Raw genomic sequence first — 16,565 nt, forward strand, 5'->3', positions numbered from 1 at the left:
AGGGACAGTTCTGACTGAGCCTGCGCGTTATGTGAAGTAAGAGGTGCTGAGCAGCCAGCTGTGCCCTTCTTCAGATGAGCTCTGAGGCAAAGGCACTGGCCACTGTAGTCACTAATTCAGCCAACTATCTGTCTCTAGCAAAGTATTTTAAAAGTCCTCAAGCGCTGATTTTTTTCACACCTCTATTGATAATGTGGTTATGTATCTGCTGCATTGCAGCAAAAGGTAAAGCAATTATCATATATTGTTTATCCTTTGTTTGGGAGAACTAGGAAGCTCAGTTGAAGGGCAACCTAAATGCATGAAAGACACTACTGAAAAACAAAATCTTTGTACTATTTTCAGGACAGAAGTGCAGAAGACAAGATTGTACATCATTTGTTAAACAGTCTGTCTTCCATGAAACCTCAAAAGCTTCTTTTCATATCGAGAATTTCTGGCAGGTCATTCCTTAAATTCATACTGCTTAGCAGTTTTCCTTGCCTCCATGTACGTTTACTTCTGCAGCATCCAAGAGGGCAGGCTGAGCTAACTACAGATAGCATCATCTGATGCTCTACGTCAGAACCAAATATATAAATATATACATATATATATAATGACAGAGCCCTTTGATTCCCTACTCCCATTAGATGTTATGCAGCATTTCTATGCATTTGAGTGATGTTACTGCTGATACTTGGTTTTGGAAGATGAATGCTCACCCATACACAGTATTCAATTAACATTCTTTTATGACTGCATCCATATTTTTCTTAATGAGCATACTCCTTGGTGAGAGTGAATATTTACCTCGTGGCATTAAATCCACAGTTATCTACCACAGTCATTAATGATCATATAGCAAATGATCACCCCAACACTCTGGCTACGTTCCAGTTCAAGTAATTATATTCTGCCTCTCTTAATTTCCTTTCGAGAGTAATTGGACATGATAATAGTCTTCACTTGTTATCCTAAACTGCTCTGCAGCCTGACCACATCTCAAAGCTTCAAGGACTTAATCACAGCTCCCAATAAGTGGAATATTGATAGATGATCTCTCTGTTCACCCCATCTTTTTACCACATAAAAATCCATTAATTATCATAACACCAAATGAAGGCATCTACCAGATTTGACTACGTAGATGCAATACACCATACCATCTGTATAGTGCTAGCTGTCTAGAGACATAAGCCAGGAGTTTAAATGTTCTCAGAAACTTACAAAGTCATTGATTTTAGGAAGCTGATGATATGAATTGCTGTACCTTTATGTGCCTCTGCCTTTGTCTACATTAGCAAGCAATTAGGCATAGGAAGAGCAGCTCAGTACAACAATGCAACTGGCTGTGAGAGCTCTACATCTAGAGTGCAGGCAGTATGGCATTTTATTTTAGATTATATTTAGTTTGATTAACTGGACAACCTGAATGCATGTGGTTTAAATGTCTCCTAAGGACCACTTTTGTCCCTGCTAGGGGCTGAAGCACAACCAGTGTGTACCTGAAGTAGACAGCTTCTGCTTTAGTTTCCTCCAAAAAGAAAATGATTCATACACTCCAAAACTGCAAATCAAATCAGGGCAGGATAAATGAGGATGACGGAGACAGTTGCTGCAAACCTGCTCTACTATTCTGAGCATTAACGTGGATGGGATCCACTGTACGCTGAAGTGTATTGTTATATATGCAAGGACTGTTAAAGGACAACAAGTCTTAACAGGGCACTGTATTCTGATGAACAATGGGAACAGAAAGTAATAACAGAGCTTATAACTGAATTATAATGTATGAAAGGAAGCTTTTGGATAGAAGAGAGAAAAAGACAAGCATGCTTCAGCAGCCTGGTGGGGGGTGCGGTCTTCAGGAAAAAGATTCTCCAGCCGTAAGGAAACTGCTCCAGATGGCAAACAACCCGAGACAGACAGAACACGTAGAGTTTATTTGATATATGCTGGTTTATTTTTGAGTTATTCCAGAGAGACCAAGCAAAGAAACAGCATTGCTGCCCATTTATACTGCAAAGCACTTAGAACATGTAAGAGCACGCTTAGTGTGGCAGGAACCACCACTGCTGCGACAGCAGATGTGGGTCTCTGGAGTCAGTCTGGAGGATACCTCACAAAACCAGAAGATTACATTAGAGTAATAGGAAAAGTCCTTAGCATCAGGAGGAAGCAATGGGAAAAGTTGTATTTCATTTCTGACTTAGCCAGGCTCCAGATTCAGAACCACTTTTAAGGGTTTTAAGCCTAAACTAATTGTGAAAATGCTGAATTTTAGCAAACTTCTACGAGAAAGGAAGTGAATACTAGAAGACATAGAAGTAAAGAGAGAGTGTTAACATTTTGATTTTTTCTCTCTGTGAGGTTATGTGAAAAAAAGCATAAAATTTTCTACAGTTTTTTTTTTTTTTCAAGAAACTAAATGTCTATCTAGAGAGATTGTTCCAGTTTGTTTTTCTAGTTGAAATGTACCCAGTAGTTCTCTGCATGCACCACTGTGGTGGTTTTACTCAGGTGGGCGGCCGAGCTCCACCACAACCGCTCTCTCACTCCCCCTCCTCAAAGAGGAACGGGGAGAAAATACGATGAAAAGGGCTCAAGGGTTGAGATAAGGACGAGGAGCTCGCGCAGTAATTATCGTGACGGGCAAAACAGACTCAGCATAGGGAGATAGTAAGATTTATTGCCTATTACTAACAAGCTAGAGAAGCGAGAAACAAAGGAAAGAAACCAAAAGCACCTTCCCCCCCATCCACCCTCTTCCGAGGATGCCTCCCCCCGAGAGGCACGGGGGCACGGGGGTTATGGTCAGTCTGTAGCGCTTCTTCTCCGCCGCTCCTTCTCGGTCACTCTCATCCCCTGTGCTGTGGGGTCCCTCCCACGGGATGCAGTCCTTGCTGAACTGATCCGGCATGGGCTTCCCACAGGCAGCAGCTCTTCAAGAACTGCTCCAGATATGGGTCCGTACCACGGGGTCCATCCCTCAGGAGCAAGCTGCTCCAACCTGGATCCCCCACGGGCAGCAGCTCCTGCCAGGTCACCTGCTCCTGCGTGGTCTCCTCTCCACGGGCTACAGGTCCGACCCGGAATCTGCTCCGGCAGGGGTCTTCCACAGGCCGCAGCCTCCCTCGGTGCAGGTCCACCTGCTCCACCGTGGTCTCCTCCACGGGCTGCAGGGTGGAACCCTGCTCCACCGTGGTACTCCATGGGCTGCAGGGGGACAGCCTGCTTCACCATGGTCCTCGCCACAGGCCGCAGGGGACTTCAGCTCCGGCGCCTGGAGCACCTCTCCCCCTCCTTCCTCACTGACCTTGGCGCCTGCAAGGCTGTTCCTCACTCCTCTCACTCTCTCAGCTGCTGTGTGGTGCAGCGTTTTGTTTTGTGGTTTTTTTTTTCCCTGTCTTAAATATGCTCTCACAGAGGCGCAAAACAACATCACTTATTGGCTCGGCTCTGGTCAGCAGTGGGGCCCTTACCAAACATGGGGCAGCTTCTAGATCCTTCTCACAGAAGCCACCCCTATGGCCCCCTGCTACCAAAACCTTGCCACGTAAACCCACTACAACCACATATCCCAGCAATTTACTACATGATGTGAAAGTCAGCCTCTGAAAATAAGTAGTTTAGAGCTAACAGTAGCCAAAGATGAGGTGTCCTAAAATGAGCATTAATCTGGAAGGAAAAAGGTAACTATATAGAGGCTTGAGAACCGTGTTGCAAAGATGTGTAGTTCCTAGGGAAGTGCAGACTCAAGTTCTTGTGAAATACACCATTTAGCACTTGTTACTGTCTAGTTGTATTCTTCCACTTTACTATTTATATTTACTCACCTTTTTGTGCCTTTTGATCTTTGCTGTAGCATCATAATTTTCAGGTCACTTCATTAACATTAAGTGCAAACAACATGCGATCAAGTAAGAAGTAGCCAGGAAAATGACAAAGAGCAGGGGGTCCTAGGTCAGGAGTCACCCTGAGGTATTTGATGGGCCAGGGAAGATTTAAATTCTTTCAGTCATTGTCTTCTTTACATTCATATGGTGCCCCACACTGAGGACCATGAGAGTGGGCTGAGGTCTTCCCATGTTTAACGTAACATGGAAATTTTCAGCTGTTATGTATTACCAGATAGGAAACATCTCCCCTGCTGGGGGGGCGTGGGACTGGGAAGGAACACCCAAGTCACCCAAAGTGATCCCTGCAATAGTGCAGGAGATATCCAATGACAGGAGCTTCCTCAGGATGACGATTCCACATCCTTAGCCAGGGAATATTTCCTAATCTTACTGAACAAAACTTCACTACAGTTATAGACAGCAACTGTGTTTCATGTTATAGAAAAAAATAAACCAAAGGAAAAAAGAGTTTTAGATAGATGAAAAACTTTCTCACTGTCCAGAAAACTGATGATCAGTTTAATTCTGAGGATGTGAGCAGGACACTCGGATCAGGTAGCTTAGAGGATGAAATGCCAGCTAAATCTTGGACCAGTCGGCATCTCTCATCCAAACACGTCTGCTATGAGAGAAGGGCAAGGGCAAGCCACTCCATGTGGTACGAAATAACCCATTCCTTGCCTCAGGAAAGGGAGGGTGAAAAAGAGTAACTATATGAAGAAATGATGGTCTATCTGCCTGTCTTTGTCCTGCAGCACAAGGTCTGTTGCCGTTACTCCATAAAAATTAGAAAAGAGGAGTCTAATTGCCAGTAGCATCAAAATTATGCGCCTCATACAAATTATAGTTTGCACATAACCCTGGGAGGTGTCTGCAGTGCTTATTAAGAGTGTATAGCTGTGTCAACGATAGCTATGCTCAGCCTACTCTAGTTGCCTGTTATCCTGTAAGAGCTATTCAAGTCCTGTTCCTATGGGAAGGCTTTCAGGGAGATGACCGGGTGCCAGAGCTGTGCGTTCCCAGGACATAGCCCTGTGTGGCATGGTGTGGTGGTGGGATGTAGCAGGAGCCCTCCAGCAGACTAAAAACAGTCCGGGGGGGGATCCAGCTCTTCATGGAGCGATGCATAAACTGACAGATACCCCACCACCCTTACTGCCATTGCAAGCTTTAAGCATAAGGACTCAAAGTAAGCCTTTGCAGTATTCAGCCATAATTCCTAGTCAATGGGAATTGTTCCTATTAAACTGAGAGTGCAGCTGATCTAATATTTGAAACTCCTCTTAAATATAAATATTGACATGGTTTAAAGGGATAAACCACAATGACTGGATTCTTGTTAAAAACTTTTTAAGATTAAAAAGAACTTTTTACAAAGTTTTCACAGTGTTTTCAGATGTCATTTCCTGTGATAAAATAGAAAAGGGGGTTTTCCCCTTTGAGACTCTCCTTATGTAAAATATAACTCTCATAAAATTACACATCAAGTAGCTCTGTGTTTGACTTATTAATGGGCAGTAAATGATGTCACATTGGTGGCAAAGAGGGAAATAGGTTAAATTTTCCAAAGCCATATACTTTAGTGCTACCAACACAAAGTTGCTGGTCCTGAAATTTAATTACTCAGCCACTTTTATTTCTGGTAAGCACAGACTACTTAGCTTGCTTCTCTGCATCAGTGATCCCATCTGTAAAATGGGAATAATCACTACAAGAACTACAGAAGCATTTACAGGTGCTGATTAACCTGGTCCTCACTGCACATTCCCACACCACAGCAGCAGCCTTGTCTTCATCCACCACTGTCTGCGTGTGACAGTGAGAACCAGCCTCCCCACGCACAGGATGGCTGGTGTGGGGAGAGGAGAGGATAGGATCAGGCGCTCCCACACCTCTGAAGCAGCCAGGTGAAGCCAGAGTGAAGCTGGCCCTGTGCACATGCAACACGACACAGAATGGCCTGGCTGCTGGGAAGATGCTTGGGCTACTAGAGAATGAGAGTGGAGACAATATTAGATAGCTATCAATATTACAAAAGCCTTTGAAATCAAAAGAACCTCAAAAAAAAGCTCCCAGTTTTCTCTGCAAAAATCCTTGAGTTCAGTCTTTGGCTTAGTAAACTGTTTCTTTTAGCAAAGCAAATTCAAAAATGCCACAGTGATGAACAATATAATAAAGAAAGCCATCATATTATTCTTGAATGAGGTTTAATAAAAATCAAATAAAAGCAATTATATGAATTTTCAAGAGGATCACCTCTTCCTTCCCTGAGGTATGAAGCAGAACGAATTCAGGAAATCATTAGAATCAGAAACTGGAGCTGCACAACAGAGCCAGTGTTTGCTGTACAAAGACAAACAGAAATCTCTTCCCAGGCTAGCAGCCTGGTTGCTGAGGCTGGCTGAGTGGAAATTCCACCTATGGGTGAAGGAGGGTAATTAAAGAGGCACAAGAATTTCTTTGTAGTAGGGCTGGCTTTTCTACTCTGGAGCAGCCTTCAGCTTTTCAGTTATTCTTGTTCTTCTTTATTCACGCAAAAAGATGGACATAGTGAAATACAGCTGCCCACAGATCTCTGTAAGCAGGTACATGGAACTGATACCCATTAACAGGTACCACATACCACTTTCTGCTCTATTACACCAGTATATATATCCAGAGGTCCAAATTTACCATTTTCTCCTACCTTATGCAGTCATTTGGGTTGATGGAGAGCATTTGCAAACACCCCCAAACAGGGCCAGTATTAAAATACTTGTCTTTACACTTTCCAGTTGGAAAATGCACTTTGAGAGAAATCCAAATCTTTTGTGAGAATGTGTTGTTTTCAATAATATTTTCAAAAGCAGAGAGCAGAAATGCATTATTTCAACATTCTCATTTATTCTGATAAGAAGAAAACATTTCATGCTGACTCTCATTTCAGTTGCTTTTGTTTTCAATGTTATGGTAAACTAAGTATTGCAATATTGATATTACTGTTTACGATTTTGATGACAAGTATGGTTATACAAATTTTTACAAGAAATCTTCAACGCGCCAACTTTCTCCTTCAGATTCAGAACTAAAATAAATTCTGAAATAGAAATCTTACTGTTGAACTAAAACATATAGCTAAATTAGACACACACTGCTTGGAAGTCAGATGCAGAGCAACTCCCTTGCCTTCAGAGGAGCAGCTTTCGCTTGCTGCCTTATTCCAGGAGAACAGAGCTATGTCCTCCACATTATAAAGCACCTGTTGATGGTAACAGACTATTTAAAAGGGGCAGGTCGTATTCTGTTTAACATTTATAAATGACCTGATCTCCGCAAAGGAGGGTGCCTGAAGGTGGATGGAAGAGGTGGAAGCTAGACGGTGTGATCAGGTGCTCTATTTTCACTGTGAATGAACTTGTATTCTTGGTCAAATCATTTAGGGGCTTGATTCAGTCTTGTATACCTTGGTCCTTACATGTCTCATGTAATCACTTCTTAATGTGAGTCAGATTCTTGCTCTGAAGTCAAACTCTCCATGGCAGCCCAACAACTAACTAGTAGAGCAGACACTGACTTAAAATGCACCAACAATATTGACTTTCGTCAAAACAATTTAAAAGGAGAAACATAACAACTCAAAAATAAGACCCAAGGAGGTAGAGAGATAGGGAGAAAAGAGCCTCTGATCCTAATCTTGCAACAAATTGTATGCAAATGGTGCCTTAGGCAGGCCATGGGGCTGTGAGAGTTTTCCTGTTAAGTATTTTGTAGAATTTGGGCCTTAACTTCATGTCACAAATGTGGAGAAAAACACTGAAGAGGAGGGAGGTTTGTCTCTGCTCCTATTGATGCCCTGTGGGATTCATTGTTCAACTGCCTGAAAAGAACAGCAACAGACTCCTTGTTATGTATGTTTTATAATTCTTGGAATGAGTGCTGTTTTGCCAAACTGCCAGTTTGCTTGGCATACGTTTTCCCCAGAGAAATGGCTAAGAACTGAGAAATGCAGGTTCTTCAAATTAAAAGAGGAAAAATAATCTTACTACAGGTGTCTAAATATTACATGAATTACGTGAATTCCACTCTGGCAAGATGCATCTTCCATATACTGATAAAAGAGCAAAATGGTTGTTCATATATTTGAAAAGATCAGAGTCACTTCTCTCTACCAAATCACTTTAAGGAAAGATAGGAGAGATGTTTAATATTGGGTTAAGGTAATTTATTGTTTGTTTGCTTTTTTCCACCTTTGTCATTTGAGAGGATGGTTGTTCTGGTCATCTGTAGACCCAAAGTCTTCCTCCAGTCACTGAGGACTGACTAAAAGATCACACAAGTAGGTGACTGAGTCAAGGACGGGCTGTAACAGCACAGATGGCCCATAATTTTCTTTTACCTCTGAAAATGATAAAACAGTACAGGCAGCATGAGAATTTGTACTTTCTTCCCACTAAGATTTCTTTTAGCAAAGGTGCCTTCTGATTTCAGGACTTTGACAAAGGTACCCTGTACTCCCCAATTTAATCTTCAAGTCCTACCGAGCCAGTGTAGGACATAATGCTGGAGGTGTCATTGTCAACCTTTGCACTCGCCACCACATGTGACTGTAGAGCCTGAACAGAAATAATTTGAGTGGCTAGCTTCCATCTGAAAGTCTCAGTTGAGTTTTATTCAGTATTTAAACAAACCCCAATAGTAGCAGCCACATAACGTATGTCATACATCCTTCCAGCTGGGTTTGGGGATTTTCCAGGTTTTTAAAGGTGAAGTCCATGTAGTACTAAGTGCTCTTAAAGGCATTTCTACATGTTGGAACTATCTTTGTTCTACCTACCAGATAGGATCTAACAGCCATATGCCAGCTGCCAAAAGAAAAGAAAAAAAAAAATCCAGAAAGGATTATGGAAAAGTAGGCTTGGTAGAAAGAATTTCATCAAATGTTAGGAAGCCATTAATTCAAGTCAAGCTTGCTGCATGTGCCTCTGTTTCGTTTAAACAAAACACTGAAAAAAAAAAAAAAAAAGAAAAAAAAAGTAGACTCATTTACAATAACAGGAAATCAAATGGATGCTGTTTCAGCATGTATACTGGAAAATGTATATGCACAGGGATTAAATAAAAGAAAACCTCTCAGCTAAAGAAATGACTTAAATGATTACTTTTCCACTTTTAAATTTTCGAGGGCAAGGTTGAGTGGAACAAGTGTAATTCTGCTTGGAATAATAGCATTATTCTTCTTCTTTAAAGGAGCAAGCACAGTAAACAGCAAATGCTAGCACCCTTCCCTCCGTAGCCGTATGTTGTGGCAGAGCACAAAGGCAGTAGCTGCATGGCTGTGGGTCACACTAGGGACGGAGCTACCAGGCTAGGCCTGCTCCACAATGGGAAAACTTCTTAGCAAGTTTGTGGCAGGTTAGCAAGGGCGGCACGCTCGGGTGGTTTAGCCTACATTTAAATGAGGGTGACTCAACACAGGGATTTAAAACACACGTACGCCGTGGCTGTGGCTGGCTTGTTGGAACAAGGCACCTGCCAGTGCGGTTCCCATGTCAGGAACAGGTTCAGGTACAGATTGTGGTCATGAATTTGCACTGATTTTTGAGCAAATCCTGTCACCTAAATTTCCAAGAGTATCTTCTATTTCTGGTTGCAAATATCCAGCAAGGGACACCTTCACCATGGTTCCTATGTCCCAACAATCCCTACCAAATAGCCAGTTATGCCAGCATTGTTCCTGCAGGGATCTCAGAGCAACCAGTTCATTTCACAAACAACACCTGTGATGCATATCGATACACATATATTTGTATTCATTTATATCTACTTATGTTTAACAATATTTATTCATGTTGCTCATGCAAACCAAAAGAATCACACAGTAGTTTAAGTATGAAATAAGCCAGTTACCAACTGCAGGTGTTTTCATGTCCAAGCTATCAATTTGAGACACCAGGGACATGATTTTCAGAAGAGATAACCTTACAACTCTTCTTGCTAGGGGATCTGAATGTCAGCTGTACCAGCAAACTGCTTTTGCTCATCTCATTAACCAAACTGTTTTCATAAATTAGGCAATGTCCATTCACAAAAGAAGGGGCTTTTACTGGAGCAGTAAAGGGGAGAGCTGCATTAGCACAAAAACATCTGCATTTCCTTCTTCTGTTGTTCTTCTAGGTCACTACAGTCATTTTACCTTTTAATGATACTGTGTGAAATGGAGCCAATGGCAGCGACCTCTCAGGTTAAAAAAAAATCTGTGAAACATACTAGAAAAGCAACAGTGACCTGTAGGCAATATGGAGAGAACAAATCTGTATTTGCACCATTGCTAGCATTGCAACTCACATCTGGATTCTGAGATACCAAAAAGAAGTACATGACATCGTAATCATAGACATTGTAAATGCTTTCAGTTAACCAGTTCAGAAAAAAAAAATAGGGCCCAGGCAAATTCTTTTTTTTTTTCCCCTCCTATTTGTGACCTGTATATCTTCTCCAGATGGAGGTATTAGATTTTTCCTGCCTATGCAAATTCATTATGTGGCATGGGGAGGAGCAGCAGGTCCAAGGGACCTTGCTGGAGTGCAGGCTTACTCAGCCTGGGTAGTCATGATGCTGGAAACAAGTGTTTATCATATGAGTTGCCACTAGACATAAACATCCGAAAGACCTTTGGTCCTGCATTAACAAAAGTTAAAGCACTAACTTAACCTCACAGTGCTGCTGTACGACAAAGACAAGCCGAAATAAATTCCCTACAGACAGGCTGAAAATATGCTACAGCTGTAACCCAACTTGCCTGCTTTCCAGTCATGACCACAAACACTGTATTCCATGAATTTTAGACACCCACTACCCATGATCTGAAGAATGGTTCAATTTATTGTAAAATCGAATGAAATTAATGCAACAGACCACTGTTTTAGGAATATTTATTTATTTATTTTTTGTCAGAAAGACTACATTTGTATGAAATCCTCTGTACTCCTTCAAGATTTCCAGTTAACTAACAAACACTTTACTGGAAATCAAAAATTTTAAAACGACACTGTACCATCTTTAATCCCTATCAAGCATGAATGCAGACATTCTTATCACCATAGGAAATTAAAAATCCTGAAAATATGTCTACCGTTAGAAACAAAGTAGGAAATAGTCAATGTCCTAGACAGTTTCTCTTGTTTAACTGAACCCACCAGTGAAAAGCTATTTTAAAAATAATTTTGTATTACTAGATTTGATCATTTTTTTAAATTATATAGCTATATAACATATCTGAAATATATATCTGTATATATCTGAAGTTGCAGTCAGTTCTTTCCCTTATACTTTAAATAAGCACACAAAAAAAAACCAATTATTAGTACTTTTTTCAGAAGTAGGTGTTTGGGGATTTCAGTGTTTGTGCAAGTGGGATTGTTATTCTGCAGTTGTGGGATTTGTTTATGTTTTCTTTTTTAAGGCAGAAAGCAACAGGAAAATTACACATTCAAAAAGAAGTTTAAAAAACAAAAGCAAAAAAATAAAAGTAGAACTCTGGACAATTTCTCCAGCCCAGGAAGTACGAAAGAGGGAACTAATTACTGCCCCAGCTGTGGCTGAGTAGCCAATATGAAACAGCTGCACTAAAAAACCCCTCCTGAAATTAGTAGCTGGGGCCAGTGCCTGAGGCTTTAGTGAAGGTTGTGGAGTGCTGTTGTGTGGCTCTGGGGAAGTCCGGAGGCTGCAGGAGATGGTGGTGTGTGTCCTGCTGTGCTATGCCATGTCTCCTGTGACCTAGCATGGCCTCTTCTGTGTCCTATCAGCAACAATTGTGGTTGGTGTTGTAGTGTGTTGTGCTGGGACACGTTAAAGGTAGGTGCTGTGGACATGGGGCTTTTTGACCCATGCTTACAGGGTAAGGTTTAAGTGAGTAACAGTATGTGGCTATGAGTCCTCTAAGTCCTCTTAAGGCATTGTTGTAAATCCTGAGGAAGCTCTCTTTTGTGTCTTGGCTTAAATTCAGTCCTGGTAGCTTAAAGCTCTTGTGTTGGCTGTTGGAGGTGGCCCTGAGGAAGCTGGGCACTTGCCTGAGCAAGTGAGACCGCATCTGTGCTGCGGGGGCCAGCAAGTACACCCAGAGTGAAATGGAGTGGGGAGGGCTACTTCTGACTCAGTACCGGTCAAGTTGGACGCAAGTCCCATGAATGCGGGTATCTTTCAGTGACCATAAAAACAGCATGTGGTTGAAGTGATTAAAACCTCACACAACATGTTTTGAAGCAGGAAGCTTTGTGGTGTGAAACGTGCTGTGGATCCCAGCACCTCTGTTATGCTGCTGTACCTACTGAGCAGCCCCCTGCGTGCTGGGTACCCATGTGGTGGGGCTGCTGCCAGAGGCAATGAAAGCAAGCCAAGCCTCAGGACTGCACATGTGCATCCCTGTTTGCTGCCTCGGGATGAGGATATGAGTGCTGCACGTTTCCAAAGCCATGTTTCCTTCTGTGCCCGGAGCCATTATGGAGCATTTAATTCCCCAGGCCCTGCGTGCCCTGCTGGGCCATGGGCTGCGGCCTGGTCTGGCCTGGCAGGAGGGCCCTGGGGCACCCGCCTGGGCAGGTGGGGAAGTAGACAGTGGGGGAGTACCTGAGTGTTAGTTTTAATCTGCCATGAAAAACAAAAGTGTGTGGGGTTGTTGTTTTTCCTTATTTATAATTCTAACTGATAAGAATCTGAAAGGAATCGTGCCCAGGCATGACAGCTGTGGTTGATGAAGTAGCGTCCTCTATCTGGTTATTCATGAAAAGATCACTGTATTTTATTTAAGAAGTGTGTTCTTCGGAGCATCCTCCTCCTCCCCTTCCCCACTAGGTTACATGACTGACACTTTTGCCATGACAAATCCATGAGTGTTTTAAAAACTTACCATGAAAACCCTGGAGCTTTAATTATTGTGCATTTACATAATTAGTGCAAATACATGCAATTACCATGTGTACCTACACAATTACCAGCTACAATGATGTACTAACAATCCTTATTAAACTTTAGTGGGGGAGGGATGCACTGATTGTGTGCGCGAGCAACATCTGTAGCTTGATCCTCCTTTTTCTCTCCCTTGTTTGAAGCCGCTGTGCTTGTCTGGGGACAGGGGCTGACACGCTGGGAGCAGCGACACACTGGAAGTAGGTCAATCAGCTGTCCAAATTGGAGCTCTAGTGAGACGAAAACACACAATAGATGCTCCCAGGAATGCTTCCAGGATGCAGTAGCTTCTGCTGTTAGTGTAACACCATCAACTCTTGGTTACCCGTGGGTTAATAATCCAAAGTGTGAGGTAACTGTGCTGCGTCAGTATTTGTACCTTCCTTCACATCTGTAGTTCACCTGAGTGGAATCCCCCAATTTGTATCATAGCTGCACTTTCCTTGGAGTTAGAATTATCTGCTTAAACGGAGTCCTTGCGGTTGCCGTGTCTAGCTGAATGTCTACTACAGGTGTTTCCAAATGAATTATTTATCTTAATTAATCTTGGAAAGAAGAAATGTTCCAGCCCACAAATGATCTCTTGTATAACATTTGCTTCCTCTCTCATAGAAATTACTTCATGTAAAAATCCAGAGTGTTAGGAGGTCTGCTAACTCGGTGGTTCTCCAGGAATTTCTCCTCCTTCTGTTGGCTCATGGACAATGAAACAGTAAATGATGCATTAGGGACCGCACCTCTTCCTGTTGTCTTCAGTTTTTGCACTTATTCTGCTCTTCAGCTGTAAGGAATTAGTTGCCTGTGGTACCTCTGAGAAAGCGCCTTACAAGGAAACTCCTTTCTGCTCCTTCTCCCTTGTGTAGTCCCCCAAATAGTGAGGAAAACAGTCGGTTTGTTTCCTGCACTTCACTGAACACAGTTCAAGCTTTGATGGTCTTTTATGCTCTTTACACATAGGCCTGCGGAGTGTATGGTCACAGAAAAGCTTGTGTTTTGTTTCGTTTGTTATTTTACCTTTTCTTAAAGCAGAAGGCCATAGTGTCTGTTAAAGGAGTGAAAAATCGAAAGACTAATTGTTGCTGCGAAATGCAATGAAGTAGTACTCTGGGCTCTCAGGCATGTTTTATGACCAATATGGCAATTACTGAATAAAATCGCATGCCCCAGAATGTTTATTTGTGTAAACAACTTATGGTTATTCATTCATATTTTATGAATTTCTTTTTTTCAAAAATTGTATTAACAATCTCTTGTGGTACAAAATAGGATGTGGTGTAACTTTTTTCTAACCAACTCTAAACAGAAGGATCCATTGAGAATCTAGTCCTGAGTGTGTTTCAGGCTACGTTTTATCTAGCATGATTAGCTGTGTTACAAGGCATTATAATGTTCTGGCAAGCTCTCTCTGGTTTGAAGCAGTCCTCACGCTCTTTATCCTTACAATAACATTTTACTCATTGCTCTCCTTTCATGTTGTCAGGCTGGCTAGTTCAGACTAAAACCTTTCATGCAAACTCAGGCCAGGGTTCAACCTCAATGTTGTCCAGTTGGTGCCAGTGGTGTTAGTCGCTTTCCCCACCTGATGGGGAAGAGCTGAAGCACAGGGGAGAAACAGAAGTAGGTCTCAGACCTCAGCATTTGTGCTCTACAAATGGCTGCATTTGTTGCTCTTTAAATCTCGTTATCTTTCACAATTAAAATTCAGTCAGGCTACAAGAAGACCTGCTTACTGTCAAAATCTGGTATTAGGTAGTCAAATGATAGAAAGACAGTAATAATTATTCCATCTATGAAATGAGAATCTACCTTGTGGACAGCTCTGCTAACATACTAAGTGAAATGATTTCGGGGTAGTTATGTGCCTGTCTGGTTTTACATAGGGTTACTCGACTGCATTATTTGGAGCAGATGAAAAAATTGTGGTCATTTGAAATCCACGGGTATGCTTTTGTAAGAGTGTGGTGTTGCACATAGCACTCTGGCTATCTTCCAGCTTTGATAGTTATATTCTGCCTGAAAACCTTATCCAAGTTAAAATGCTGGGGAATGTAGCGTTTTCTTCAGGTTTCTAATCCTGAAACCGTATGGTATATCTAGGGGGGGAAAAAAAAGTTTAACAACAGGAGTGACTGAATCCCCTATTTACAAATCTCAGCTGCAGTGTTTGGAAGATCTGGAGCTTTAAGAGCAAGGCTTGGACTAGTTGAGTGACTTTATTCCAGATCAAATTTGAGTTTGAGATTTCTCAAAGTTGAGATGTGCTTGGTTTTTGAATTTAGATTTTGATTTGGCTCTGACAGGGCGCTGTCTCCTTGGGTAGAAGGACAGATTAGCATGCACTGGGGTGACGAGTGTTTATGTCCCTGTAAAAGTATACTTTTGGCACTATATAAATAGCACATTTACAATGCTGTGTTTCCTCAGCTCACATATGTTAAGTTCCTTCTCAGTATGTTATAATCACATGGCATGCCTTCTCTTCCTATTCTTTCAGCTCGTTTTGTTTTTTTTTGAGCTGTATCCTTGACTCTTGAAGGCGTACATCCTGGATTTCAATGCTATCTCGCCGCATCATTTTTAAAGGCTTTATTCTCTTTGCCAAACTAATCAAGTCACCCTCCTTAAGCTAGAATGGTGTAATGATGCTGTAAACCAGAGCCCCGATCCTTTGCAGAGGATGCCCTGTGCTTCACCGAGCCATGGGTGCCAAGCTGCTTGGTGGTTATTGAAGAGCCACAGCTACCTGGGTCTCGTGTGTGCAAGGTGAGGGACTTGTTGGTTACACCAACTGCCTTAATGGCAACCCCAGCAGAGTTTAGACTTCTGAAAACATGCAACAATTTGCAGAAGTCTGGCATAAATAACGGCTTGGCTCAGGTAGGGTGAGCATAAAAGTAGGTGCAAGTGTAACTCCCTGTACAAGACAAGATGCATTTCCTTAGTGACTAGAATTGTGTTGCTGCTGCTCTCCGTCTAGCTCTGAAGCTCCTGTGGAGGAATCCAGTCCCCAGGTCTAGTCACAAGTGAGTATGGTCCTTAACCAGCGCGGGCGGAGGAAGACCAAAGAGATCAAGTTGAGGACTATGCAACTGTTCTTAGGCACCGCCTGTTCGCCCCCCCCCCCCCCCCCCCAGCGGCGCGGTGCGGGGCGCGCGGCGCCTTTAAGGGGCCGGGGGGGGGGAGCGGCGGCGGGGGCGCGCTCGGCGCGGGGGCGCGCGCGGCCGGCTGGCAGGCAGCGGCATTGTTCGCTGACGTCACTGGCAGGCCGCGCGGCGGCCGCTCTCCAGCTCGCCTTTGTTATTCGGCGCTCCCCGGCCGGCGCCGCGGCCGCACGCAAAACGCGGAGCCGGAGCCGCGCGGGGTGGAGCGGAGCGGCGGGGCAGCCGCCCCGGGGGCAGGGGGCGGGCGCCGTGGCTCGGGGTTCGGGGGGGGGGGCGGCGCTGCTCCCCCGCTGTCTGCCCCCCCCCCCCGGGGCTGCGAGCACGGGGGGCGGGCAGGGGGCGGGGCTACGGGGCGGGGGGGGGAAATAGGGGGGGGGTCTGGGGGCGGCTCGCCTAATTAGCAGCTCCTCGTAAAGAGCTGATTGTCCTGGGAGTGCGCTGGGCGGGGGGGGCCGGGGAGCTGGGAGGCTGCGGGCTGGGTCCTCCCCGCACACCGCGGTGGACTCCCTGAGCCGCCCAAACGCCCCGGTGTTGGCGGGGGGCCCCCCTCTGCCCTCCCCCGGCCCCGGGACCGCCCCCC

Source organism: Cygnus olor, chromosome 7 (genome assembly GCF_009769625.2).
Source record: "Cygnus olor isolate bCygOlo1 chromosome 7, bCygOlo1.pri.v2, whole genome shotgun sequence".
Taxonomy (NCBI): Eukaryota; Metazoa; Chordata; class Aves; order Anseriformes; family Anatidae; genus Cygnus; species Cygnus olor.